Source organism: Malaya genurostris, chromosome 2 (genome assembly GCF_030247185.1).
Source record: "Malaya genurostris strain Urasoe2022 chromosome 2, Malgen_1.1, whole genome shotgun sequence".
Classification (NCBI taxonomy): domain Eukaryota; kingdom Metazoa; phylum Arthropoda; class Insecta; order Diptera; family Culicidae; genus Malaya; species Malaya genurostris.
In genome coordinates, this window is record NC_080571.1 from 83,923,709 (window position 1) to 83,950,789 (window position 27,081).

Sequence of the window (27,081 nt, forward strand, 5' to 3'; positions counted from 1 at the left end):
AATTCTTTCCAGTTTAATGAAATGGGTGTTCGCGGCGGATCGGAAGCAGAAGCATCCATATTCCATTACGGACAATATCGTTGTTTGGTAAAGCCTGATCAAGTCTCCTGGGTGGGCACCCCACCAAGTTCCGGTTATTGTGCGAAGAAAATTGATTCTCTGCTGGCATTTTTGTTTCAGATACCTAATGTGACATCCCCAGGTGCCTTTGGAGTCGAACCAGACCCCGAGATATTTGAATGTGAAGACCTGAGCTATGTTTTCACCCCCTAGTTGAAGCTGTAGTTGTGCTGGTTCTCGCTTCCTTGAAAATACAACCAACTCAGTTTTCTCCGTAGAGAACTCGATACCCATTTGAAGAGCCCATATGGATAAGTTGGCAAGAGTATCTTGTAACGGCCCTTGCAGATCGCCAGCTTTGGGTCCTATAATAGACACAACGCTGTCGTCGGCAAGTTGTCTTAGCGTGCAAGATGTATTGATACATTTATCGATGTCGTTTACGTAAAAATTGTATAAAAGGGGGCTTAAGCATGAGCCCTGAGGAAGACCCATGTAACTGAATCGTATTGTCGACAAATCACCATGCGCGAAATACATGTATTTCTCGGACAATAGATTGTACAAAAAGTTATTCAAAATTGGTGAAAGACCATGCTGATGCAACTTCTCAGATAGGATATTTATGGAAACTGAGTCAAAAGCCCCCTTGATGTCTAGGAAAACTGATGCCATTTGTTCCTTACGAGCAAATGCCATTTGAATTTCTGTTGAGAGCAACGCAAGACAATCGTTCGTTCCTTTTCCTCTGCGGAAACCAAATTGTGTATCTGAAAGTAAGCCATTAGTCTCGACCCAATTGTCTAGACGAAACAGAATCATTTTTTCGAACAATTTCCGGATACAGGAAAGCATAGCAATCGGCCGATACGAATTGTGATCGGAGGCTGGTTTCCCTGGTTTTTGAATGGCAATAACTCTTACTTGTCTCCAGTCATGTGGGACAATATTATCCTCAAGAAGCCTATTGAATAAATTCAATAAGCGCCTTTTGGCAGAGTCAGGTAAATTTTTCAACAAGTTGAATTTGATTTTGTCTAACCCCGGAGATTTATTGTTACACGATAAGAGCGCAAGTGAGAACTGTACCATCGAAAACGGTATTTCGTTTGCATTTGACGTCGCGGCGCGGGAGATCCTCTGGTCCGGAGCAGAGTCTGGGCATACTTTTTTAGCGAAATCGAATATCCAGCGGTTAGAATATTCCTCGCTTTCGTTTGTGGTGTTTTTGTTGCGCATTCGTCGGGCTGTGTTCCAAAGAGTGCTCATCGATGTTTCTTTTGTTAATCCGTCGACAAACCGGCGCCAGTAACCGCGTTTTTTGCTTTAATTAAGTTCTTCATTTGCGTGTCTAACGTTGCGTAATTACGATAATTATCAGGTGTTCCATTGGCTCTAAACTGTTTGAACGCGGAGGCTCTATCAGCGTTCAGTGATGAGCACTCTTTGTCCCACCACGGATTGGGAGGACGGATGTTAGTTTTCGCGCCGGGTACACGTTTCGTCTGAGCTTGAATCGCAGTATCGAGAATCAAGCCAGCCATAAACGTGTACTCTTCCTCCGGAGGAAGTTCTTGTGTTGTTTTGAGTTTCTCAGATATCGAATTTGCGTAGTCTTTCCAATCAATATTTCGTGTGAGGTCATACGAAACATTGATTGTCTCCGATGGTCTTAATCCGCAGGTGATTGAGATTACGATAGGTAGATGATCGCTACCGTGGGGATCAGGGATCACCTTCCACTTGCAATCTAACCGTAGCGATGTCGAGCAGAGGGATAAATCCAGCGCACTTGGTCTTGCTGGTGGTGCAGGAATCCGTGTCATTTCTCCCGTATTCAAGAGTGTCATATTGAAGTTGTCGCAAATATCATGGATCATAGTTGATCTGTTATCATCGTGAAGACAGCCCCATCCCGTACCGTGCGAGTTAAAGTCTCCTAAAACCAACGTCGGTGCAGGAAGGAGCTCTACGATATCACTGAGCCGCCGATGCCCAACCGAGGCTCTTGGGGGAATGTAGATGGAAGCAATGCAAAGGTCTTTGCCTTTTACTGTTATTTGACATGCGACAACTTCAATGCCTGGTATCGATGGGAGGTTAATTCGATAGAAAGAATAGCACTTTTTGATCCCCAAAAGTACTCCTCCATAGGGATTATCTCGATCCAGACGAATAATGTTAAAATCGTGGAAGTTTAGGGGTACATCAGAAGTTAGCCAAGTTTCGCACAATGCAAATGCGTCACATTTCAGATTATTCACTAGAATTTTGAAAGGATCTATTTTCGGGGTGATACTTCTACAATTCCACTGTAAAACAGTGATTGAATCCTTAACCTCAAAGGGTGACTTAGCCATCGAAGGATACGATCGCTGAAAGAAGGGGCCAATTTGCAGTCATCTGCTTCAAATATGTTTTCACTGTAGGCATGAATGCAATTAAAATGCTTTTAAGAGGGTCAGATATGTTGAAATTTTTGAAGATCCAGTCCACAATATCTGAGAACTTGATAAGTCCAGCACTGAGTTGGTTCTCAGATAGATTTTCGGGGACGCTTGGGGGGTTTGATGTCCCAGGAAGTGGTGGGAATTCTTTCGTAGAATTTAGATTTCCTAGACCAGGAGCATTTTGCTTCGGTTTTGCTTTAGCACCACTTCCTCTAGCTGTAACTTTTAGAGGCCCTTCTGAGGATATCTTCGAACCCTTACTAGGAAGCTTGTGGGAGGATATATTTCTTCTCTTTCTATAGCTTTGAGGGACAGCCGAAGATGTACCTTCCAAAGGGTCGTCATAATCACTCTCGTCATTTGACAAGCAGGCATATGGGTTCGTTATTTGTTTGGGGGGAGTGGCACTCTTCAGCATATCGGCGAAAGAGCGTTTAGAATGTTCTTTCAGAGAACGCTTCATTCTGTCACCGCGAAGTCTATACGCGGGACATGCCGAGAGGTCATGCGGACCCTCCTTACAATAGAGGCACTTTTCAGTATCCTTACCGCAAGAGCCATCCGCATGTCCTCCCCCACAGTTGGCGCACCGGGGCTTATTGCAGCAATGAGAAGCTGTATGCCCCAATTGTTTACAGTTGGTACAGTTCATTACTCGCGGTACAAAGAGACGAACGGGCAGACGAACCCGGTCCAAGAGGACGTAGTTGGGTAAAGCCGAGCCAGCAAAGGTAACTCGATAAGAATCTGATTGGGGATAAGATTTTGTTCCATCCCCGGCGATCGATACTGAATGCAAGCGTTTGCAATCCAGTATCTTGACATTCTTAAGTAAGGGGTCTTTAAAACAACCTGCTCCGTACTTAAGAATGTCCTCACAAGTCAGAGTCGAATCGGTTACCACGCCGTCTATTTCGACTTCACGAGCTGGTACGTACACGCGGTAGTCCCGCGTAAAGTGCTCATTTCGAACAATCTCGTTTGCCTGCTGAGAGCTGGTTAGTAAGACCCTGAGCTTGTCTGGTCGTACTTTATCTATTCTTTTTATAGTAGAATATCGCGAGGACAGGTCACGAGATATTTTCAAAGTATTCAATTTTTTGTCGTTTGATTTGGTCCGGAAATATACAGCATAAGGTCCGACCGGGAGTGCAAGCCCATCCGGATAGCTCTTAATGCGAATCTTACTGCTGTCAGCAGAAGTCTCCATCTGATCATCGGGAGGGTGAGGATCAGGTTCAGAGTTGCTCATGTCCTCACGGATAGTTGTGAGGATAAAATGATGAGGAACCGATAATAGAAAGGCGGGAGAATAAACAATGAGAAGACAGTACTTATCTTAAAATCCGGCTTATCGTCCACCAAGTTCTCGCTTTTGCAGATCGGTGTATCACCGCAGATGGTGTGTAAAAATCCTCCACGAGGAAAAAAAACACAATTGTCTATAATGTTCAACGTATAACGGCACTTTTCACCAGAACACAATATACAGTGATATCACAATAGCACCCGGCACTGGCCAACTGTGCCTATTGATACTAACACTCGCTAGCACACAGAGAGAGCAAAATGACCTTGAGAATGGATTAAAACGCTCGACTGTACAAATGTTAAGAGAAACGTAAATACGCATCCGATCACATCGACTGTTGATTTGGAACTGAATGTATAAACTTATCAGATAGCCAATAAGTAATATTATCGCCAGTTTCAATCTAAAATTCATCTTTTGTAAATCGATCAATATTCATAATTCTTAATGCACACTAACCTCAAATAAGCTCAGCGGCTTATGTTAAACTGCTAGGTGGTATAACAGTTCAACTTAAGCTGTTACGCACTGACGAATCGAAGACGAAACGTAAAGAAAATTACATTCGGTTATGAGAAGAAGTCTTAAGAACGTCTATAATGCCAATTAACGATTATACGCTGTCATAATGTGGCATTAGTCTCTGCTAATTGGTTACCTGGGTCAGTTCAGATATGCAAAGCTTCACCAGAATGTGAAACAAAAAAGCTCAGAGGTATGAAATTCACGATTAAATTAGAACACAAATGGGGAATCAGTTTCTTGTTATCGGATTTGGTTTTGGTTTGCCAAAATATTGCATGTCTTTCACTTGAGTAAAATTTAATCACGTTTGAAAAAAAAAAACGGCATCGACTGCGTGAACTCTTTCTGCTGTATCAGCATGTCTACTTGATGTTTATGAGTAACATCGTAGCATGATCGTAAAGTAATACACTTTGCACTCCTCGAAGAACGTGTTCCACAATACGTGACCAACTCGTAACGAGTTTAATCATAATTAAGCCAACTGAGACAAGTTTTGCCGAAATTTTTTGGAATAAACAACAAAGTGAAAAAAAATCGTGTTTCGGTTCTTTTTTCTGAAGCAGTTGCTAACCGTATTCTAACCGGTTTCGATGCTGTAAACGTTCAATGTCGCTGTACTACACGCAATCATTAATCATTGATTAAAACGATACTACGTTTGATTTGCATACTCTTCCGGCCTAATTCGATCATTCTATGCCGATAATATAATCGTAGAATGTGAGACCTGCGTTCTATGCATTGAACCGGCAACCTGGGACAACGTCCACGCTTTGGGTAAATAAAAAGTGTATCGATAAGTAGTTAGCAACATTCAAGCAAGTTCAACACCAGCATCGGGATGATTCAACGGATCAAAGTTCGGAACTCCCTGACTACGTACAAGAAACAGAAGGTGCCGAAAAAGTCCCTGGTACAGCAAGTTCAGGCCAAAACAAGAGCGCGAAAACTGTATAACCGGATTCTACAGAATAAAGACGGATGCATCCTGATCGACGACGAAACCTACGCCAAGGAAGACACCACGGTGGCGATGGAAAAGTTTGGGCAGAAGGTGTTGGTCTGGCAAGCAATTTGTACCTGTTGTTTGCCAAGGTTTACGAGGAAGAATGTTTGAAGAAGAGAATGCTGCCACAGAAAGCATAAGGCTCCTCCTCTTTTCTAGCCGGATTTGGCTTCAGCCCACTACGCCAACTCCGTTCTACAGTGGTTGTCAAAGAATAATGTACAATTCGTGGAAAAGGACATTAACCCACCGAACTGCCCGGATCTTCGGTCAATTGAAAGGTATTGGGCAATTGTCAAACAGCACTTTCGGAAGGAAGGTACAGTGTCCCAAAACATGCAGGAGTTCAAAAAAAAAACTGGACAGCTGCCACCAGGAAAGTCACAAAAGTAACTGTGCAGAATTTAATGAAAAATGTCAAGTCCAAAGTGCGAGCGTTTCACAGAAACTAGGATTTTCTTCAATATAATCAGTGAAATGCATAAAAATGTAATTTTTCTACAATATATCGAAAACTGATGTCAAAATATATTTTTTTTCGCTTTTTTATTCAATAATCAATGTTGCTAACTACTTTTCGATACACTCCTTAAAAAAACGAGCAAACCTAGACAGATGTGATTTTTGCGAGTGGTAAGCGATCCGATTATCACCAAATTTTCAGGGAGTAAAATGAAAAAAATAAGGTTATATATTTGATCAGTATCTAACAGAGAAACAGATTGAAAAAAAAATTACATGCGAATCCAACTATGTAATGAAAACCTCGAAAATATTACTTAGTTGCATTCACATGTCATTCTATTAATCTGATTCCCCGTTAGATACTAATCAAATTTAGAACTAGCTCAAGGCGGCTCTATGTCCTAACAAGACTTAAAAACATATCGTTTAATTAAAGTTATTTTACATTCGAATGCGTGAATCTTGACCTCAACCCCAACCAAAAGTTTCTGCACGACCTCAGAATCGCCTTCAGGAAAGGGGAAGGAGCTACTATTAGAGAAACTCTTCCTAATACACCTGTCCATCCATGTTGCTTGCACACTTAGATTTATGTCTGCTGTTGACAAAAATTTACTGTAATCATTAAAAATAATCGATTATTCAGAACATGACTTCTATTTTACAAAAGTTATGCATTTTTTTGCCTTTCTCGTATAGAAAGGCTATACAATCATTGTGAAAACCGACTTTGGAACCGAGGCCCGGAGGCCCGAATGTCATATACCATTCGACTCAGCTCGACGAGCTGAGCAAATGTCTGTGTGTGTATGTGCAAAATAATGTCACTCGATTTTCTCAGAGATGGTTGAACCGATTTTCACAAACTCAAATTCAAATGAAAGGTCCTATGATCGCTATTGAATTTTATCCGAATCCGACTTCTGGTTCCGGAATTACAGGGTGATATGTACCAAAAAATTAAAAAAAATATCACTCACTGTTCTCACAGATGGCATGACCGAAAAAAACGAAAGGTCTTATGGTCCCATAGCTCGCTATTATTTTTTTTCTTTATTCGACTTCCGGTTCCGGAATTACAAGGCAATATGTGCAAATCTATGAGAAAATGCGCACTCAATTTTCTCGGAAATTTCTTAACCAATTTTACAAACCAACATGAAAATGAAATGTCTTGTAATTCTTTAAAAAGTCCTCGAAAAGTTGATCCAGACCCGACTTTTGGTTCCGGTATAACAGATAACGATAAGTGAAAAATTTTCTATTTCTTGAAGATTTTTTCACAAGCGATGGCGAAACGAGGCTCAAATTTTTATAAAATTTACTGGTAAATTCATCTAATTGGCAGACCTGGCAGTGGCAGTGGATACATAGATCTTCTTTGGGACTACTAGTCTTCAAACTGTCATACAAAATGATGCAAATTCGGTACGTGCAGGTACAAAAGAAGAAAACGTCACCGCCTAGCACACAGCGTGCTTTATTTAATTGAGCGTGCAGGGTTGCCACATTCAAATCTATATTAACGTTTCATAACAAATTGAAAAGGTGATGGTAGTTTATACCAAAGAAAGTTTTTGATTTTATTTAGGTTTGAAAAAAAAATCTAAAATCTTGACAGAAGTGATGTTTCTGTAAATAAAGGGTGATTTTTTAAGAGCTTGAGAACTTTTTTAAACAATAAAACGCATAAAATTTGCAAAATCTCATCGGTTCTTTATTTTAAACGTTAGATTGGTACATGACATTTACTTTTTGAAGATAATTTCATTTAAATGTTGACCGCGGCTGCGTCTTAGGTGGTCCATTCGGAAAATCCGCTTTTTTATCGACAAATTTTGTTCAGCGATGAGGCTCATTTCTGGTTGAATGGCTACGTAAATAAGCAAAATTGCCGCATTTGGAGTGAAGAGCAACCAGAAGCCGTTCAAGAACTGCCCATGCATCCCGAAAAATGCACTGTTTGGTGTGGTTTGTACGCTGGTGGAATCATTGGACCGTATTTTTTCAAAGATGCTGTTGGACGCAACGTTACAGTGAATGGCGATCGCTATCGTTCGATGCTAACAAACTTTTTGTTGCCAAAAATGGAAGAACTGAACTTGGTTGACATGTGGTTTCAACAAGATGGCGCTACATGCCACACAGCTCGCGATTCTATGGCCATTTTGAGGGAAAACTTCGGAGAACAATTCATCTCAAGAAATGGACCGGTAAGTTGGCCACCAAGATCATGCGATTTGACGCCTTTAGACTATTTTTTGTGGGGCTACGTCAAGTCTAAAGTCTACAGAAATAAGCCAGTAACTATTCCAGCTTTGGAAGACAACATTTCCGAAGAAATTCGGGCTATTCCGGCCGAAATGCTCGAAAAAGTTGCCCAAAATTGGACTTTCCGAATGGACCACCTAAGACGCAGCCGCGGTCAACATTTAAATGAAATTATCTTCAAAAAGTAAATGTCATGTACCAATCTAACGTTTAAAATAAAGAACCGATGAGATTTTGCAAATTTTATGCGTTTTATTGTTTAAAAAAGTTCTCAAGCTCTTAAAAAATCACCCTTTATAATCAATATGAGAAAGGTATCATTAAACCACTAGATGGATGAAAAAATGTTTTTACCGGACGATCAGTTGTATCCAAAGTTTTTTACAGAATTCTATAAATAATTATACAATTTATACGGTTAATCTGAATAATCCTTTACTCGGTGATTCATATTATCTGCTAGGTAAAATAATTAACAATTAAGGAAAATGTATAAGCGCAGATTGCCGTGAAAACCGTCAAACAGTTATTGGAATTCTCAGTAAGTATTGTTTAATTTATCAATAACTAAAATTCTCTTCGAGTAATGAAAAAAAATCTGGATAGGCTCGTCGAATGAATTGATGTATGAGAGCATATGTTTTCAAAACATTAAAATTACACAAAGCGAACGTCATTTCTGACGGACTGGACGGATTGTGCAGTGTACGCATTCCAGCTCATAATTACAGTCAACAGTGACTGGAAGTCGCAATTTTTTCTCATTTAAATTAATAATTATAACAAAATAAAACCTTTTTAATCCACCTGGTGGTGTGATAATGCCTTTCTTTTGCCGTTTAAATAGTCTCATTAAAACATTTATCAGATAACGCTCGTGAGGAAACATTTTTCCCTTCTATAAAATTCGTTATCGATTCTTCAATTATTATTAAATGGATGTTTTTTTTTATTAAATGATAAAAAAAACTTATTTCCAAGGCTTTCTGAACGAATAAAAAAAAGAACTGTCAATCTTTATTGCACTAAAAGAGTTTGTGCAAAACGACGTATAGAAAATAGAACACATAATAAATGTGACATTCTTTTTTTACACCCAGACTGACGAATGCAGCAGTGAAATGAAAATATGCGAAAAAAATTTCTGCTAGCGTTAACGTCAAATTTTATTTATAGAGGTTTAAACCAGAGGTGGAAATAAGCCCATTTTGCGCACGAGAATGCGAATCAAGATTTCTGATTGTGAATCAAAAAAACGAACCCTGTGAATAAAAAAATTGGATAACAAAACTAAAATTGAGATATTGATATTGAGGGAATTGTATATTACACAGAGTAGCAGCAGACCTTATGCGTTCTTTTTATTACGGTGAGACAAATTTGTTCTCATTCTCAGAAGACAACCATGCACAGGCGAAGAACTTTAGCTGCTCTCACAAAAACTCGTTCGCGCATTTATGTACCGCGGCAGAAATGAATGTACAACGCTTCGTTCGCTCTCGGCTCATTTAGCCAAGAACGAGGTACGAGTGTTCCAGTTTAATAACGTATATACAATTTTGTAAGAATATTAAACCCTATATTTTTGGCAGTTGTGTTTTCAGAGACTTGTTTAATTACTTTCCTTGGCGTACGGCACAATTGTTAAAAAATTTGAATCTGCTAGATAACATTCAAAATGTGGAATAAATCCCGCAGCCGAGGGAAACACGTATAAAGTTTTCATGCAAAAATCAACACGTTCGCTCTGAAAGTACCGGCTAAGATTGCATCCGGTTATCCCATTCAAAGTTAAATAAAATAAATAAACGATATAAAAAAACTTGAAGGGTTTCGACGATAAGTTTGATTTATCAGCTATTCATATAACGCTCAATCACTTTTTGAAATCTGCTATATTTCAAACAGTATCACACACAGGGATGTAAAAAATTGAAATTATAGTGGTCTCTACCTCCAAAATGAAAGGTACCGGTCGATTTTCACGAACTTAGATTCAAAGTTTGAAGGTGCGTTTGAATTGGCGTAGCAAAATCCTGCACTCCTGTTACTTCTGTGTATGCTATTTAAAGTATATAGGGTAATAACAAACAAAGATTGTATATGTTTTTCTTATTATAATTATTATTTATCGCAGTATGTATGTTAATATTATTAGCTGTTTATATTGATGATATTACTCCACCACGACGGTATTGCTGACTAAATTTCAAATACATCACGACGCATGGAATTTCGATGTGACCGACGAAATAAACTCACCCAGCGAAGCCAAAATTGTTGATATCGGATAATCCATATCCAATAAAATTGAGTGATAATCAGCTTTGACGTTTACGTCACTTATACCATTATATCACCGGAGTGACAGCCATTAGAACTTCAAACCTGTTTAATGAACACAGAGTAGCATTAAAACGAGCCTAACTTTGTTGAAATGTTGATTCCGAATCAGACAGTGATACTGATAACGATGAAGACATTCTAAGTAAAACCAAAAAATAATTTGTTTCAAAATTTATTATAATATCTACAATAAATATGTGATATAAATAGATAATACTGGCTATTTTTAGTTACTGTGAATCAAAAAATTTGCCTATTTCCACCTCTGGTTTAAACCTTAATTCACCTATTTTCATCTCACCCTTGAGGGCCATCTACCGAACAGAGACGGCAGATCTCGTAGTTTCCGTATATGAAAATTTTTGTTGTATCATATAAAGCATTTATTTTTATTTATTCAGTTTGTGTTTTTTGGGGTGTTTATTTTCAATCAGGTCCGTGTTCAATAATTTGCATACCCGAATCTAATCATATGGTGCCCTCACGTGGGTCCTTTAGTTCGTAGGTCTTGAAGGCCATTCGAAACCTGTTTTCAGTCTCATAATAATCGAAAAGGTGGCCAAAAGATTCCTAAATAGAACTCAAACCAACATAAAAGTTGCAAGAAAAATTGATTCCATCTTTTTTAGTTTTATTAGGAATATGCTTAGATAACTTAAACGTTCGATGAAGTTCCGATCGCTTTTCTGCATCCTAGAAATGCTGCCATCTAAAAGCCAAATTAGCATTTCAGTCTTTTATGCTTCACTTCCCTCTAATTTTTGCAACTCGTTCGATTCACTCCGAACAACTCTTTTCCGGCGGGCAAAGCAGACACCACCTACACTATAATTTAGCGAAGGGAATCATTCTTCATGGATTTTTCCATTAACTGCTGTTGTTCCCCGCTGTGGCAGCGATTGACAAGATAGATCAACAGCAACAACAACAACAAAAACGACAACACAAAAAAAAAGCAAGGAAGGAGAAATCGGCCTGCTTTGTTTTCGGTGGGTGAATAGTACTTCTGGCTCATGCATTCGATTACACTGAATGAAAACAATTTGTTTGGGTGTTGCCTCAGACTGCAATAACTACAGGGGTTTCGTTAACTCCGTGTAGAAAAACGTCCGACCTTTAAGTGATCTGTCTTGTCTTGGATCACCGAAACGGTAACTGCGAAACATTTCAAGCGTTCACTTATCCATCCGTCCTTACCTGTTACACCCCCGTAATTTTGGTTTGGTCTTTGTGCAACAAAGCAACCAGCACCAGCATCCCTCATCATCATCATTAACATTAGATTTTGCGCGACCGGTTTAACGCAAATCGTGTTGCTCTGCGGCAACGGCGAACGACCGAGACAAAGAAGAACACGACACAATGAAAAAAAAAGGTAGACGGTTTTACTTTCGGACCTACATATATACGACAAGCTCCAAGCTCGGGTGAAACCTAGAAGACCGATGAAGTACCAACAGTGTTGCCTGTGATCGAATAAATTGAGTGCATCTCGTTGACAGCTAACTAAAAATATCTGGCCTCACTGGGCAAGCGGATCGCAATCGCAACCTTTAGTCGAAATTCACTCTCATCAGCACCAACCTTTGCCAATCGTCCCCCTTTCTTATTCGTCTATTGTTTTTGTATTCCATTCACCGCATTGTTTTAGAAACTTATCTTACTTTCTGTGCTGATTTAGTGGTGGTCCTCTTTGCTTCAACGAGATGATGTCAAAACTTCTTTGCATAGTTAGTTATACCGGTACCGTACCTCGTAACGATATCCAACAGCGCGCCATGAATCTCCCACGAAACAAAGCAAAACAATCGGGCGATGTTTTGGATGAACACGCGAACCGGAGGCCGCCTTAAACCTTGCATTGATGGTGACTGCGAAGTAGTTCGACTTTCTGCAAAAACTTAACTCTAAGAATACGACCAACGAAAAACAATAACCGAAAAAACATAATCGACCAGAAAATGTACCTACGTGCGCTAAACCGCTCTAGTGACACGTCACGCGATACGGTAATAATTCTCGACGTGATCAGTGCGCAATGTTACCATCACGATAGATTTTGAACGTTTCTTTTAATAGCACGACGTTAGGGCCGTCAATAGTTTGTCAACAAAACGACATTATGATGTCTTGGCCAAACGGTATGATATCGACCATTCTCTTAAACGGCTGGTGACATGATGAAAAGTGGGTCACATAGGTCACAAACGACAACATTCTGCGAAAATGATCGTGATTAAAGTGCGGCGAATCAACTCAAAATAAAAGTAACATTTGGTGGGACTGAAAAAAATTCTTTCAGTATGAACTGTATGCTTCAACTTAACTGTTTAAAGCTAGCGACAGACCAGAAACGTCCAGAATTGGCAAACAAAAGAGCTGTCTTGGTCCATCACGACAACGACAGGTCACACACGTCTGGAGTTAATAGTCTGATGCTTCGAGGGCTTGATGAAAAATTGCAATGCATCCACCATATAATCCGAACTTAGCACCAATCGATTATCATCTTTTTCTTGCATTCAATTTTTTTCGAGATTCGAATTTGGCCTCACGAGTAGACCGTTAAAAGCATTTTCAAGATTTGTTTTAGCCATAAGCAACAAAAGAGACAAAAGGAAAAACCTAAAAATCAGCGTCTAACGGCTAGACTTGTGATGTGGTGTGTGTTTTTTTCTGTCGGATGGTTTTCCATAAAGACAGAACTATAATTGAATGCTGTGGAGGTCGAGTAAAGCGAAGCATGCTCGGTTCTTCTAGTCAATTGAGGTGTCTCTCTTCATGTGTTTTCAAATGCAGGGTAGTTTAATTGGCAGAACAATTGCCCCGGCTAGCAGCTAGCCACGGGTTCGAGTCCCGCCTCTGTGGTAACATTTTTACCGTTTTCATTACATAGTTGCATTCGCATGTCATTTTTCCAATCTTAAAATCAAATTAATTAAAATAAAATTTAAAAAAAGAATTTCATGTTCTAGCGTTTTTTGTCAATATGAACCTAATTGTTTATTAGAGAGGCATTATGAAACTACTCTCGAAATAACTGTACATTCTGGAGTAGAACGATGATGATAGAATATTTGACCCATGTCGGACAATCCGAAACATTTAAAATAAAGTTTTGAAGTTCTCGAAAAAAAATGGATATCTTTTTCTACACCTGATATTATGGTTTATGAAAATCGGACCCAAACAATGTTTGCAAAGTTTGAGCGAATTCTTCTATGCACACAAGTATTTTACTATATGGGTAAAACATACCCAAACCGAAAAGCTTTGAATACTCTCAAAAATAAAAATAAAAAATTGAAAATTTGCTATCAAAATCCGCAATACTGAGAAAAAAACATTTTTGTTTTCGTTAGATGCCTTGAAAATTCACGGAACGTCGGAATCTGGTGTTATTTAAAAAAAAATTGCTGTGATAAAAAAATCGAATTCCAGTGTCGACTTAAACATTTTTTCGAGTTAACACCAGCTCTCGACGTTTCGTGCATTTTAAGACAAAACAAGAAAACCGCATGACATTGAAAATTCGCATAAAAAACAACAACAAAGAAAAGAAAAAAAAATTTGTTTCGTCTGATGTCCTAAAAATTCATGAAACATTCAAATCTGTTTTTTTTTATGTTTAGAATGTCGACTTTTGGACTTCCGAAGTCGATATTTTTTTTGATGCCAAATGTTTTAGAAATGCATGGAACGTCGAGATCTGGCGGTTTCTCGAAAAAAAATTTTTGTTGATAAAAATCGAATACTGGACAAACAATGTTTTTCGAGATTAAACCAGTTCTCGACGTTTCTTGCAAGATAATCGCATAATTTACCCTAAAACCGCATTAGTTTGCCCGAAAAAACACCACATAACTTAGGAAATTCGCATAAAAAACGCATAAATTTGAAAATTCGCATAAAGTAACAAAAAAACGATTAAAAAATTATCTGTGTGAGGTACGAACACAGGTAAAATCGGTTGTACAAAATAAAATGTATGGAACGAAAAGCAAATAGCGGGCTTCTAAGATGGTAGACAAAACTGAATAAAACAAATTTTGTTAATCATTTCTTATTGGTAGTTTTTTATACGTTAAAAATTTCATCAAAATCGGATAACCGATTTAATTCTGGTGAGTAAAAATCAATTTTTATCGAATACAACATTTAACCAGGGTAACCAGCTGGTTCAATATTAATGTCGTCAGTAACCTACTTTTTAACGCGAACAATAATACAAATCTGAGATTCAAGAAAAATTATACTAATTTGACATCAGAAGTCGTCGAGCTCAGCATACATTGAATGAAGAAATGTCAATTCCTGCCAACGAAGAGCAAATGTTTCTGAATGTCAAGATTATTATTATTGTAAGTTTATTTCACCTCGACTTTAACCATATGGTCTTTTGCCGAGGGAAAAAATGTTAATATTATGCATGAACTACAATTGAACAAAACGAACAGTTTAATATACATACAGTTTCACTCTACTAAATGAATAGTTAAAATTGTTGATGAAAAAAAAAAATCACTGTGAGAAACGTTACAAAGAAATTTTCAGCACACGAGATAAATTGTGCCGTAGAAGTGAGGGTAAACATCCTTTCAAGTATTATGTTCGAAGTTGGATGTTGCAATAGATTTCTTTTCCGTTGAAAGAGAAGTGCGGAAAAATTTTAACCTACTATCCGAAATAGATAACGTGTAATCCCTACGCGCTTAAAGAAACCTATTCCCTCTTACGTAGTCTTCAGTTGGGAAGCTGCTTAGTCTTGCAAGAATTCTTACAAAAAGACATCCACATCCAACGTAAATTGGAATATTTCTACATTCTACACATTTCTACTTCTAAGACAATGAAAATCGGCACTTATAATATAAATACTGGTAAATAAAATACAAGAAGCACATAAATGTTGATGCTTTACTTGCTTAACGGAAGTATAACGACTCATCGGACTGTTGGGTAGATGTTGCGATTTTAATGATCCGAACAACAGGTATGATGAATTCTTGGATTAATTTATGAGCGTAACCATATATTTGCACTGAAAACACAGAAATGTTTTAAAGTAATAAATGACCTAAAAGTCATCTTTAAATACAAACAACGGGAGCTATCCAGGAACCGTTTGCAGTGAATGTAAAATTATAAACAACCCATTTTATGTTGCTTTGCGGTGCCGATTAACGCAGATGCTTACTATCTCAGTGCATACGCGAACAGTTTTGAGGTCGACTTTTCGTGAACTTACGAAAAATCACTTAACAAAAAATTTACTGGTTTCTTTGATTAGGCGTCTGTCTTAGTAGAATGCTTCATAATGTCAAAAATTGTTTAATTCAACTATTTTTCCTAATGTTCTTAACAGTGTTTCAAGTTTTTTTTATGCGGGAAACATGCACCGTATAAAAATTTCGTGCCTTCGAAAATTTTAATAAAAAAACGTGTTTAATCCACCTAGCAGTGAGATGATACCTTTTTTTTTATCGATCCGCATGTGTTTTTTGCATGAATATTCTTCGGTGTTTTAGTTCTCATGATATTATTTTAGTGACCGTCGTTTTAAGCGGCAATTTGAGATTTTAATCACTCATTACCCAGTAGTGTCGAAACTTGTCAATCGGATCGAATTTGAATCTAAACGTGTGATAATCGAATGAACATTCCATAAGATGTCGAAGTAAATTCCACTTTAGAGTTTTTCGTAATTATTTACGGTACTTCCAGAGCCGGTATTCAGGAACCACAATATTATACGGTGCGAGAAGGACAAGTGTTAAACCTGTCCGAGACATCGATTGAAGTCGAAAAATTTGGTAAGAAAGCTAGGGTCTGGCAAGCAATTTGTAGCTGCGATAATATTTCGAAACCCTTCATCACCACTGCTTCAATGAACAGCGAAATATACATCAAGGAATGTTTACAAAAACAACTTTTACCCATGATTCGAAGCCACAAAGATCCTGTTCAGTGTTGGCATTATCATTCTCAAAATATCAAAAATCAGTTATTATCGCCGATAATAATTGTTGGTGATTATCACTTACAAAATCATCGCCGAACATCATGAAGAAAATCATTTGATATTCTGAGAATGATATTAGAAAACGATTATCACTTAATATCGGTGTGCGAAATTTTCAAAACATCAAATATCACCGCTGAGTATGGGGGAAATCATCACCCGTTCAATCTCACTTTAGCGATGTTTCGTAAACTCACACATGATTATCATTCAAAAGCATTATCACGATTATCACCCATGCGCGATTTTCACTACCACATGGTGATATTCCGTGAGGTGAGTGTGGTATTGAAAATCAATTTCAACCAAATCTTAACATGCAGTATGATTATTTTTGGAACGGGTGGTGTCGAAAATCATTGTCTGAAGTTATTTGAAATTGATGATAGTGAATTTCGGTTCGTAAAATTTTATCAAAACCCATGCAATATTGGTATTTTTGGAATGGGTATGATGAGTAGATGTTGATTATCGATGTCTGGAGTTATTTTGAAATCCAACATGGCGGCTCTCGGTTCATGAAAATTCAACTAAACCCATGCAATATGGGTATTTTTGGAACGGGTATGATGAGTAGGTGTTGAATATTGGTGTCTGGAGTCATTTTGAAATCCAAGATGGCGGCTCTCGGTTCATGAAAATTCAACGAAACCCATGCAATATGGGTGTTTTTAGAACGGGTATGATGAGTAGGTGTTGAATATTGATGTCTGGAGTCATTTTGAAATCCAACATGGCGGCTCTCGGTTCATGAAAATTCAACGAAACCCATGCAATATGGGTGTTTTTAGAACGGGTATGATGAGTAGATGTTGATTATCGATGTCTGGAGTTATTTTGAAATCCAACATGGCGGCTCTCGGTTCATGAAAATTCAACTAAACCCATGCAATATGGGTATTTTTGGAACGGGTATGATGAGTAGGTGTTGAATATTGGTGTCTGGAGTCATTTTGAAATCCAAGATGGCGGCTCTCGGTTCATGAAAATTCAACGAAACCCATGCAATATGGGTGTTTTTAGAACGGGTATGATGAGTAGGTGTTGAATATTGATGTCTGGAGTCATTTTGAAATCCAACATGGCGGCTCTCGGTTCATGAAAATTCAACTAAACCCATGCAATATGGGTATTTTTGGAACGGGTATGATGAGTAGATGTTGAATATTGATGTCTGGAGTCATTTTGAAATCCAAGATGGCGGCTTTCGGTTCATGAAAATTCATCTAAACCCATGCAATATGGGTATTTTTGGAACGGGTATGATGAGTAGATGTTGAATATTGATGTCTGGAGTCATTTTGAAATCCAACATGGCGGCTCTCGGTTCATGAAAATTCAACTAAACCCATGCAATATGGGTATTTTTGGAACGGGTATGATGAGTAGATGTTGAATATTGATGTCTGGAGTCATTTTGAAATCCAAGATGGCGGCTTTCGGTTCATGAAAATTCATCTAAACCCATGCAATATGGGTATTTTTGGAACGGGTATGATGAGTAGGTGTTGAATATTGATGTCTGGAGTCATTTTGAAATCCAACATGGCGGCTCTCGGTTCATGAAAATTCAACTAAACCCATGCAATATGGGTATTTTTGGAACGGGTATGATGAGTAGATGTTGAATATTGATGTCTGGAGTCATTTTGAAATCCAACATGGCGGCTCTCGGTTCATGAAAATTCAACTAAACCCATGCAATATGGGTATTTTTGGAACGGGTATGATGAGTAGGTGTTGAATATTGATGTCTGGAGTCATTTTGAAATCCAACATGGTGGCTCTCGGTCCATGAAAATTCAACTAAACCCATGCAATATGGGTATTTTTGGAACGGATATGATGAGTAGATGTTGAATATTGGTATCTGAAGTCATTTTGAAATAGAAGATGGCGGCTCTTGGTTCATGAAAATTCATCTGAAACCATGCAATATGGGTATTTTTGGAACGGGTATGATGAGTAGATGTTGAATATTGGTGTCTGAAGTGATTTTGAAATCCAACATGGTGGTTCTCGGTTCATGAAAATTCAACTAAACCCATGCAATATGGGTATTTTTGGAACGGGTATGATGAGTAGATGTTGAATATTGATGTCTGGAGTCATTTTGAAATCCAAGATGGCGGCTTTCGGTTCATGAAAATTCATCTAAACCCATGCAATATGGGTATTTTTGGAACGGGTATGATGAGTAGGTGTTGAATATTGATGTCTGGAGTCATTTTGAAATCCAACATGGCGGCTCTCGGTTCATGAAAATTCAACTAAACCCATGCAATATGGGTATTTTTGGAACGGGTATGATGAGTAGATGTTGAATATTGATGTCTGGAGTCATTTTGAAATCCAACATGGCGGCTCTCGGTTCATGAAAATTCAACTAAACCCATGCAATATGGGTATTTTTGGAACGGGTATGATGAGTAGGTGTTGAATATTGATGTCTGGAGTCATTTTGAAATCCAACATGGTGGCTCTCGGTCCATGAAAATTCAACTAAACCCATGCAATATGGGTATTTTTGGAACGGATATGATGAGTAGATGTTGAATATTGGTATCTGAAGTCATTTTGAAATAGAAGATGGCGGCTCTTGGTTCATGAAAATTCATCTGAAACCATGCAATATGGGTATTTTTGGAACGGATATGATGAGTAGATGTTGAATATTGGTGTCTGAAGTCATTTTGAAATAGAAGATGGCGGCTCTTGGTTCATGAAAATTCATCTGAAACCATGCAATATGGGTATTTTTGGAACGGGTATGATGAGTAGATGTTGAATATTGGTGTCTGAAGTGATTTTGAAATCCAACATGGTGGTTCTCGGTTCATGAAAATTCAACTAAACCCATGCAATATGGGTATTTTTGGAACGGGTATGATGAGTAGGTGTCGATTATCGATGTCTGGAGTCATTTTGATATCCAAAATGTGAACTTCTAGTTTATGAAAATTTTTCGAAAAATTTGAACTTAGTTTGTGTAGAACGCTCGTCGCGTGCGATTGTATTTCTTTGTTGCTCTGCGTTGTTTCGCTGTGTTTCGGTCGGATTTTTCTGCAGGTTCCAGTGTTGCATTCAATATTTTTGTTGTTAAAAACGGAGAAATGATGAATTTGAAAGAGGAAAGAAACTACAACTGATGCCAGAAGGGTGGACAGTGCATGGAAGTTCTTTTTTGGTGTTGGTATTTTATTCTCGTGAATGCAATCTATCACCGTGTTTTACCCACCAAAACTGAAGTGAAAACCACGGAGTTTTAACTTTTTCGGGAGTTGAGTGTCATCTAGCGGCAAGTAACACTCATCAATTAACCATTTACTATATATTAAATGGCATTAAGTGTGAATTGAAAATATTAAACGTCACCGTGATTGGTAGTATCTGCTACACAACCTTGTAATTTTGTCGCTATAATCTGCATCTCTAAATTCTAATTTCATAAGCTTGTAGGTCTACTAGAAGACAACTGTGCAGGCTATTGCGCATTAACGTCGATTTTGCAGTAATGTTTCCGACATTACTTACCGTTTGTTTATAGAGGTAATTTTTTTCAAATTTCGAATAAAAACGGACAATTTTCTTTGAAAAATTAGTGCAACACTTCGAGACGGTATTGTAGATTTGAATTCATTGTGCGAAAGCAGACATTTATTTAAGAATCACTATCAAAAATTTATCATCGACAGTTCTGCAAATATTGCACTTGAACCAATACTACTGTTCTAAAGCTTGGGAAAAGTAAGGAACTCGTTTGTTGAGCATTCTGGTAGTCGAATTGTTGACATCAAATTGGTTGCTGTCAACCAAATGATTGGCGATTGAAAACTAACACAATCCAATTATACATATTTTCGAAAATTTGCTATGTTTAATCTATCACTTCAAACAATTTTCTTACTTTCGTAGTATATTTTTATTGCTGATCTTGGATTTCAAAATGACTCCAGACATCAATATTCAACATCTACTCATCATACCCGTTCCAAAAATACCCATATTGCATGGTTTCAGATGAATTTTCATGAACCGAAAGCCGCCATCTTGGATTTCAAAATCACTTCAGACACCAATATTCAACATCTACTCATCGTACCCGTTCCAAAAATACCCATATTGCATGGGTTTAGATGAATTTTCATGAACCGAAAGCCGCCATCTTGGATTTCAAAATGACTCCAGACATCAATATTCAACATCTACTCATCGTACCCGTTCCAAAAATACCCATATTGTATGGTTTCAGATGAATTTTCATGAACCGAAAGCCGCCATCTTGGATTTCAAAATCACTTCAGACACCAATATTCAACATCTACTCATCGTACCCGTTCCAAAAATACCCATATTGCATGGTTTCAGATGAATTTTCATGATCCGAGAGCCGCCATCTTGGATTTCAAAATCACTTCAGACACCAATATTCAACATCTACTCATCGTACCCGTTCCAAAAATACCCATATTGCATGGGTTTAGATGAATTTTCATGAACCGAAAGCCGCCATCTTGGATTTCAAAATGACTCCAGACATCAATATTCAACATCTACTCATCGTACCCGTTCCAAAAATATCCATATTGTATGGTTTCAGATGAATTTTCATGAACCGAAAGCCGCCATCTTGGATTTCAAAATCACTTCAGACACCAATATTCAACATCTACTCATCGTACCCGTTCCAAAAATACCCATATTGCATGGTTTCAGATGAATTTTCATGATCCGAGAGCCGCCATCTTGGATTTCAAAATGACTCCAGACATCGATATTTAACATCTACTCATCGTACCCGTTCCAAAAATACCCATATTGCATGGGTTTAGATGAATTTTCATGAACCGAAAGCCGCCATCTTGGATTTCAAAATCACTTCAGACACCAATATTCAACATCTACTCATCGTACCCGTTCCAAAAATACCCATATTGCATGGGTTTAGATGAATTTTCATGAACCGAAAGCCGCCATCTTGGATTTCAAAATGACTCCAGACATCAATATTCAACATCTACTCATCGTACCCGTTCCAAAAATACCCATATTGTATGGTTTCAGATGAATTTTCATGAACCGAAAGCCGCCATCTTGGATTTCAAAATCACTTCAGACACCAATATTCAACATCTACTCATCGTACCCGTTCCAAAAATACCCATATTGCATGGTTTCAGATGAATTTTCATGATCCGAGAGCCGCCATCTTGGATTTCAAAATGACTCCAAACATCGATATTTAACATCTACTCATCATACCCGTTTCAAAAATATCCATATTGCCATGGGTTTAGATGAATTTTTACGAACCGAATTTCACTATCAACAATTTCAAATTACTTCAGACATCGAGATTCGACACCACCCATTCCAAAAATAATCATACTGCATGATAAGATTTGGTTGAAATTGATTTTCAAAACTTCACTCACCTCATTGAATATCACCATGTGATAGTGAAAATCTTTGCATGGCTGATAATTGTGAGAATGATTTTCAATGATGATAATTTATAATCATGTGTGAGTTTACGAAACATCACTATGGTGATATTGGACGGGGTGTGATATTTTCCATACTCACTTCGAGTGATCACAATTATCATTGATATTGTAGATAGTGATAATCGCTGTCGAAAATCGCGCATGATTTTCTGCAGCGGTGAGATTTGATTATTTGATATTTTCGCAACACTGATCCTGTTGTTTTCTGGCCAGATCTTGCTTCTTGCCACTACTCGAAATCAACGGTAGAATGATATACTACCAAAAATGTCACTTTCGCCGCAAAAGACATGAATCCACCAAATTGCTCACAACTTCGACCAATTGAGGAATTTTGAGCATTAACGAAGGCACATCTTAGGAAAAATGACTCGGCAGCCGAAACCATTCAACAGTTCGAAAAACATTGGAAAAAAGTGTTAAAACATGCCGCCAAGAAGTCTGTACGGAATTTAATGAGGAACGTTCGCAAGAAGGTGCGCCAGCTAGTCTACAATGGCTAAGTAGCAAATGTTGAGAATAATATTCATGTTGTTGTAGTCTAATATTATCAGTATATCGAATAAAATTTGAATATCTAACACTTGTGAATTATTTCCAGCGAAGTCAAAGTGCGTCCATACTTTCTGGGACAGTCTTTAAGCCAATTTTTATAATTTTAGTTCCGCCTGAAAGCTTATATCCTATTATTTATGGAATTCGAATGGCTCATGACGGATGGTTCCTGTTTCGGAGACATGATCGTATAAGTGACGTAACCGACAAACCGCACTTTTTTTTTCTATCCGTTCAATTTTCTCAGAAATGAGGGATCAGATTCGAATAATCTTAGACGCGTTTGTAAGCTACTATCAGACCAAAAAGGGATCCAAATAGGATGGCCAGTGGCGAGCACCTCCGGTTTCAGGGATATAACCGAATAAGGGACGCAACTGACAAACCGCTCTCATTACTATCTGAACAATTTTCTCAAGATTGACTCAATCGATTTCGATACATTTGAGCTGAAAGTTCAAATGAAGTCTAAATGTATCACTGCTGATACTTTCTGTTCCGGAAATATTATCAAAATCTACCTGAATTTGCTTCAAAAGTTTGCCCATTGAAAATATATTATTTAAATAATGGCATTATAACATCACTAAGTAGAGTAAGAAGTAGGTTTTAATATCTTTAGAAAAATGTTGAATCATAAGTTTCTTCTGCTCATTTTTATTGCATTTGTGTTTTTCAACAGTGACTGATTTCCTAAGACTGTAAATCGTCTCTTAATGATTCGTGTTTTGAAAAACTACTAAATTCAAATTATTGATTAATATTACTTTGTGTACTCAAAGTAACTTTGGCACTATCACACCTTGAATAATTTGTGTTTTCTCTATTCTTTTTTCTTACAGATACTAGATCAAACTGCAGTCTAAAGTAAGTCTACATGTACTGTTTGTATTGCATTATACACTGCAAATTTGCCTCCCTAATTTCCACTACATCTATTCGTATACTATTATTATTCAATTCACTCTTGTATTAGCGCAAAAGTTCGTACACATATAGGCATTTCAGTCACTATTTATAGTCTTCCTCAATGTGCGAGTACGTCGGAAGTGAACGTTGATGAAGATTCTAAGCGGTGAATTGTGTGAATGAGTATACAATGAAAGAAAATCGAATTCTATTATTGACTATGTGACTGTAACTTAAACCTGTGCCTGGAAGAAGAATGGCAAAGTTTCGGCTGCCGAGACATGTTTCCTAAGACGTGCCTTCGTTAATGCCCAAAATTCCTCAATTGGTCGAAGTTGTGGACAATTTGGTGGATTCATATCTTTTGGGGCGAAAGTGACATTTTTGGTAGTATACCATTCTACCGTTGATTTCGAGTAGTGGCAAGAAGCAAGATCTTGCCAGAAGACAACAGGATCCTTGTGGCTTTGGATCATGGGTAGAAGTCGTTTTTGTAAACATTCCTTGATGTATATTTCGCTGTTCATTGAAGCAGTGGTGATGAAGGGTTTCGAAATCTTACCGCAGCTACAAATTGCTTGCCAGACCATAGCTTTCTTACCAAGTTTTTCGACTTCAATCGATGTGTCGGACTGGTTTAACACTTACCCTTCGTCGTCCATGATTATGCAGTTCAAATTTCCAGCAAGAATCGTATTGTACAGCTTTCGAACCCTCGGCCTGATCGACGCTTCTTGTTTCGGACTACGTTTTGGTTGTTTCTGCTTCTTATAGGTTCGAAGATTCAAACGTTCTTTAGCACGAAGAACATTTGACTTCGAAGTACCCGGGGCCAAAAGGCCACATCCCGAACTGATACCTCCTTCTTTTGCTCGAACGTCTTCAGTATACGTTTATCCAACTGAGGGTTAGCAGGACCTTTTTTCGACCCGTTTTCGGTTTATCCCCAAAGGCACGGTTTTTTCACTTACTCCTTCCATTTTTGCTATCTTTCTCAGTGACAGTCCGCGTTCTGTGCACCATTTGTACACAATTTTTCGACGTTGTTCTGCTGAAAGTCCACGCATTTCGATACAAACTAATGAAAACGAATAAACAACTGCACAAGTGGTTAGAGAAGAGTGTAAACAACAGGACGCAGCCATAAAAATTGACAGATTGTGAACCATTGCGAAATGGTTTTTGGTTGCGTCCATACTTTCTGGGACAGTCTTTAGAACGATTCGGAAATTTTTGTAGTTTATACTACTAACAAAACCTTGACAATTGTGGAGTGCGCAGTAGTACATACGGCTCCTGGTAACAAAAAGTGTGAAACTTGATATCCCGTACTACTCTATAACCGATCGATCTACGTTCAGGTGTGAACGTATTGGTACTGATTGATAAATTCTAAAGTTATCAAAAATTGTACATTGAATAATGATTTGCCAATCCCAAGACTTCGTTATGTATAAGCTCAGCTGATTCCGATCAATAACTCAGTAGATACCAGTGTTGGTCACTTAAGCTCAAGATGTAACTGACCATAGGTACTAATTGGAATGAGAAGTTCCGGGCCTAACAAAGGAAAAGACGATTTTTTACTGTGAAATCTTTTTTATTCTTCAATATAATTTCCATCTAGAGCGATACACTTGACCCATGGGTCCTCCATCATTTTGATGTCCTTTTTGAAAAAAAAAGATTTGTCAAGGCTTCCGTTCCTGCAATGACCTCAGTATTCGACGAAAAGTTCTTTCCCTGGAGAATCCTTTACAGGTTTGCAAATAGATAATAGTCGCTGGGGGCCAGATCTGGAGAATACGGGGGATGGTGGACCAATCGGAACCGCAAATCATTCGGTTTCACCGTTGCTTGTTTGATCAGGAATCGAAACTCGTCTTTTTACACAACTTGATGAAAACTAGAACTCATCCGACACGATCAGCTGCTATTCAAACATTAGTGGATAGCTTGGCATGAAACTTGGTATTGGGCCATTTAGAGGCTTGTTCTCAACAAAAATATACAAGGTTCGAAACTATTTACGTCTTTTCTGCGAGAGACCCGGGATTTTTTATTCCATGTAGTAGTTAAATGATACAAATCTGTCTATAGATCATTGTTACAAAAGTCCCAAAATAACCGAAGAAAACTTTTGACCGAGGTGGGACTTTGAATTATTTATCGATATTCAATTTTGGAAATTTTTTATTCCCAATACCTAAATGCATTCAAGAAGAGAACGTGACTTAAGTAAATTTAATGTTGTGCTATTAGAATTTATGGCTCGAAATGATTTGCAACCAATGTTTGTGCGAACGGCTGTGAGATACATTCATCGGTCGGAACACTCGGAGTGGAGGCTTTCCAAATAATTACTATTTAAACGGAGGCTGGGCTGTTGCCGTTCCCGTTATCGAGTATGTAAGTACCAACCACCACCAGCCAGATCACTTCACACTTCATTTTTCGAAGCGGTCGATGACACTGTTTTGCTGTTAGCCAGTTTGTTTTACCGGCTAAAATTTACAATTCGTCTTTCACCACTACGAAGTTAGGTAAATGCACACTTCGCATAGATAAAATATTGCAATTTTATACGCTCATGGGAAGTTTCGGTTTCGGATTGCCTGATGCGTTTCCATGGAAACTGAAAGGAATTTGGCTGCTTATCAAAACTGCATTTAATCGAAAAAAAGTACTTTCATTTTTTTTCCTTTTCCTCTAATCGAGGCGTGCTATTTTTATGAATATGTTTTTTTTTCTATTTTGACCTCCGGTTGAACCATTTTAACCAAAGGACCCAAAAATACCGAACTCAAAATCTCGACTCATTTCGCACTCCGCTTGAATTGGATTGGATAATTCTTCGATGCGTCCGTCATTCGGTTTTTCGCAGACCCACACCAGACCACTTCTCGCGTCACGTCACATACTTGTGCGGAGCAGCAACTCATCATCCGTGGAGGGTGGTAATTACGAAAAATTTTCAAGTGCAGCTCCTCCCATTCCGCCTCGAATGTGCTGGGAAAATCAGCAAAGGCAAAACACCAAAAATATAAACCAGTTTCTACCTGCCGGCTGCGCCTATTTGCTCCGATCGAGTCATACTGATGATGATGATGATGATGATGATGGATATACAGCGGCAATCGGAACCGTTGTCACCGGGTTAGTGCGGAATGGATTTTGAACGTGGGATTTTGGCTTGTGCTTTGGATCTCATCGTAAATCGGTTAACGCCTGACTATAGGCGAAGCGGTTTTCTATTGACCCCACGAGTATTTGCTCGTTTGAGGCGGAGTGTGTGTGGTTCAGGTTCAGGTGAAATTATTGCCTTCTGTTGTTGGTTGGCGGTGACTGACATGGTAATGGTGCCGTGGCAGGAGGTACGATGTGGCGGTGGCGCCAGACGATCGAAAAACGAAGACCGGATCACGAATTACTGTTAAGTCAATTCGAGCAATGGCTTTGACTTTGTCTACTTGAACTGTACACTTTTCTGTTGGCTCGAGGTCGGTTTAAATTACGCTTCCTGAATGTAGTAAATTCAAACTATTCGAGTACTCGTTTAGTCAAAACTAAACTTAGTTACTAGAGCAGACATCTGTCTTTTCTAGTTTCTCAAGAAAAAGAACCACCAATAAATGAAACAACCTTGCCGT

The 27,081-nt window shown here is 38.2% G+C and overlaps 1 protein-coding gene across 2 annotated transcripts in view; it reads left to right on the forward strand.

Annotated features, from left to right (window-relative positions):
• The window catches only part of LOC131427368 (katanin p60 ATPase-containing subunit A-like 1), an 80,490-nt gene that overhangs the window by 34,024 nt on the left and 19,385 nt on the right, over positions 1 to 27,081 (forward strand). Inside the window, exon 2 of one of the 2 annotated variants that reach the window (XM_058590491.1) lies at positions 23,365 to 23,389. The exons of the other annotated variant lie outside the window; for it this stretch is intronic. The gene's annotated coding sequence lies outside the window, so the exon portion shown is untranslated. The remainder of the gene's footprint in view (positions 1 to 23,364; positions 23,390 to 27,081) is intronic. 2 annotated transcript variants of the gene reach the window in all.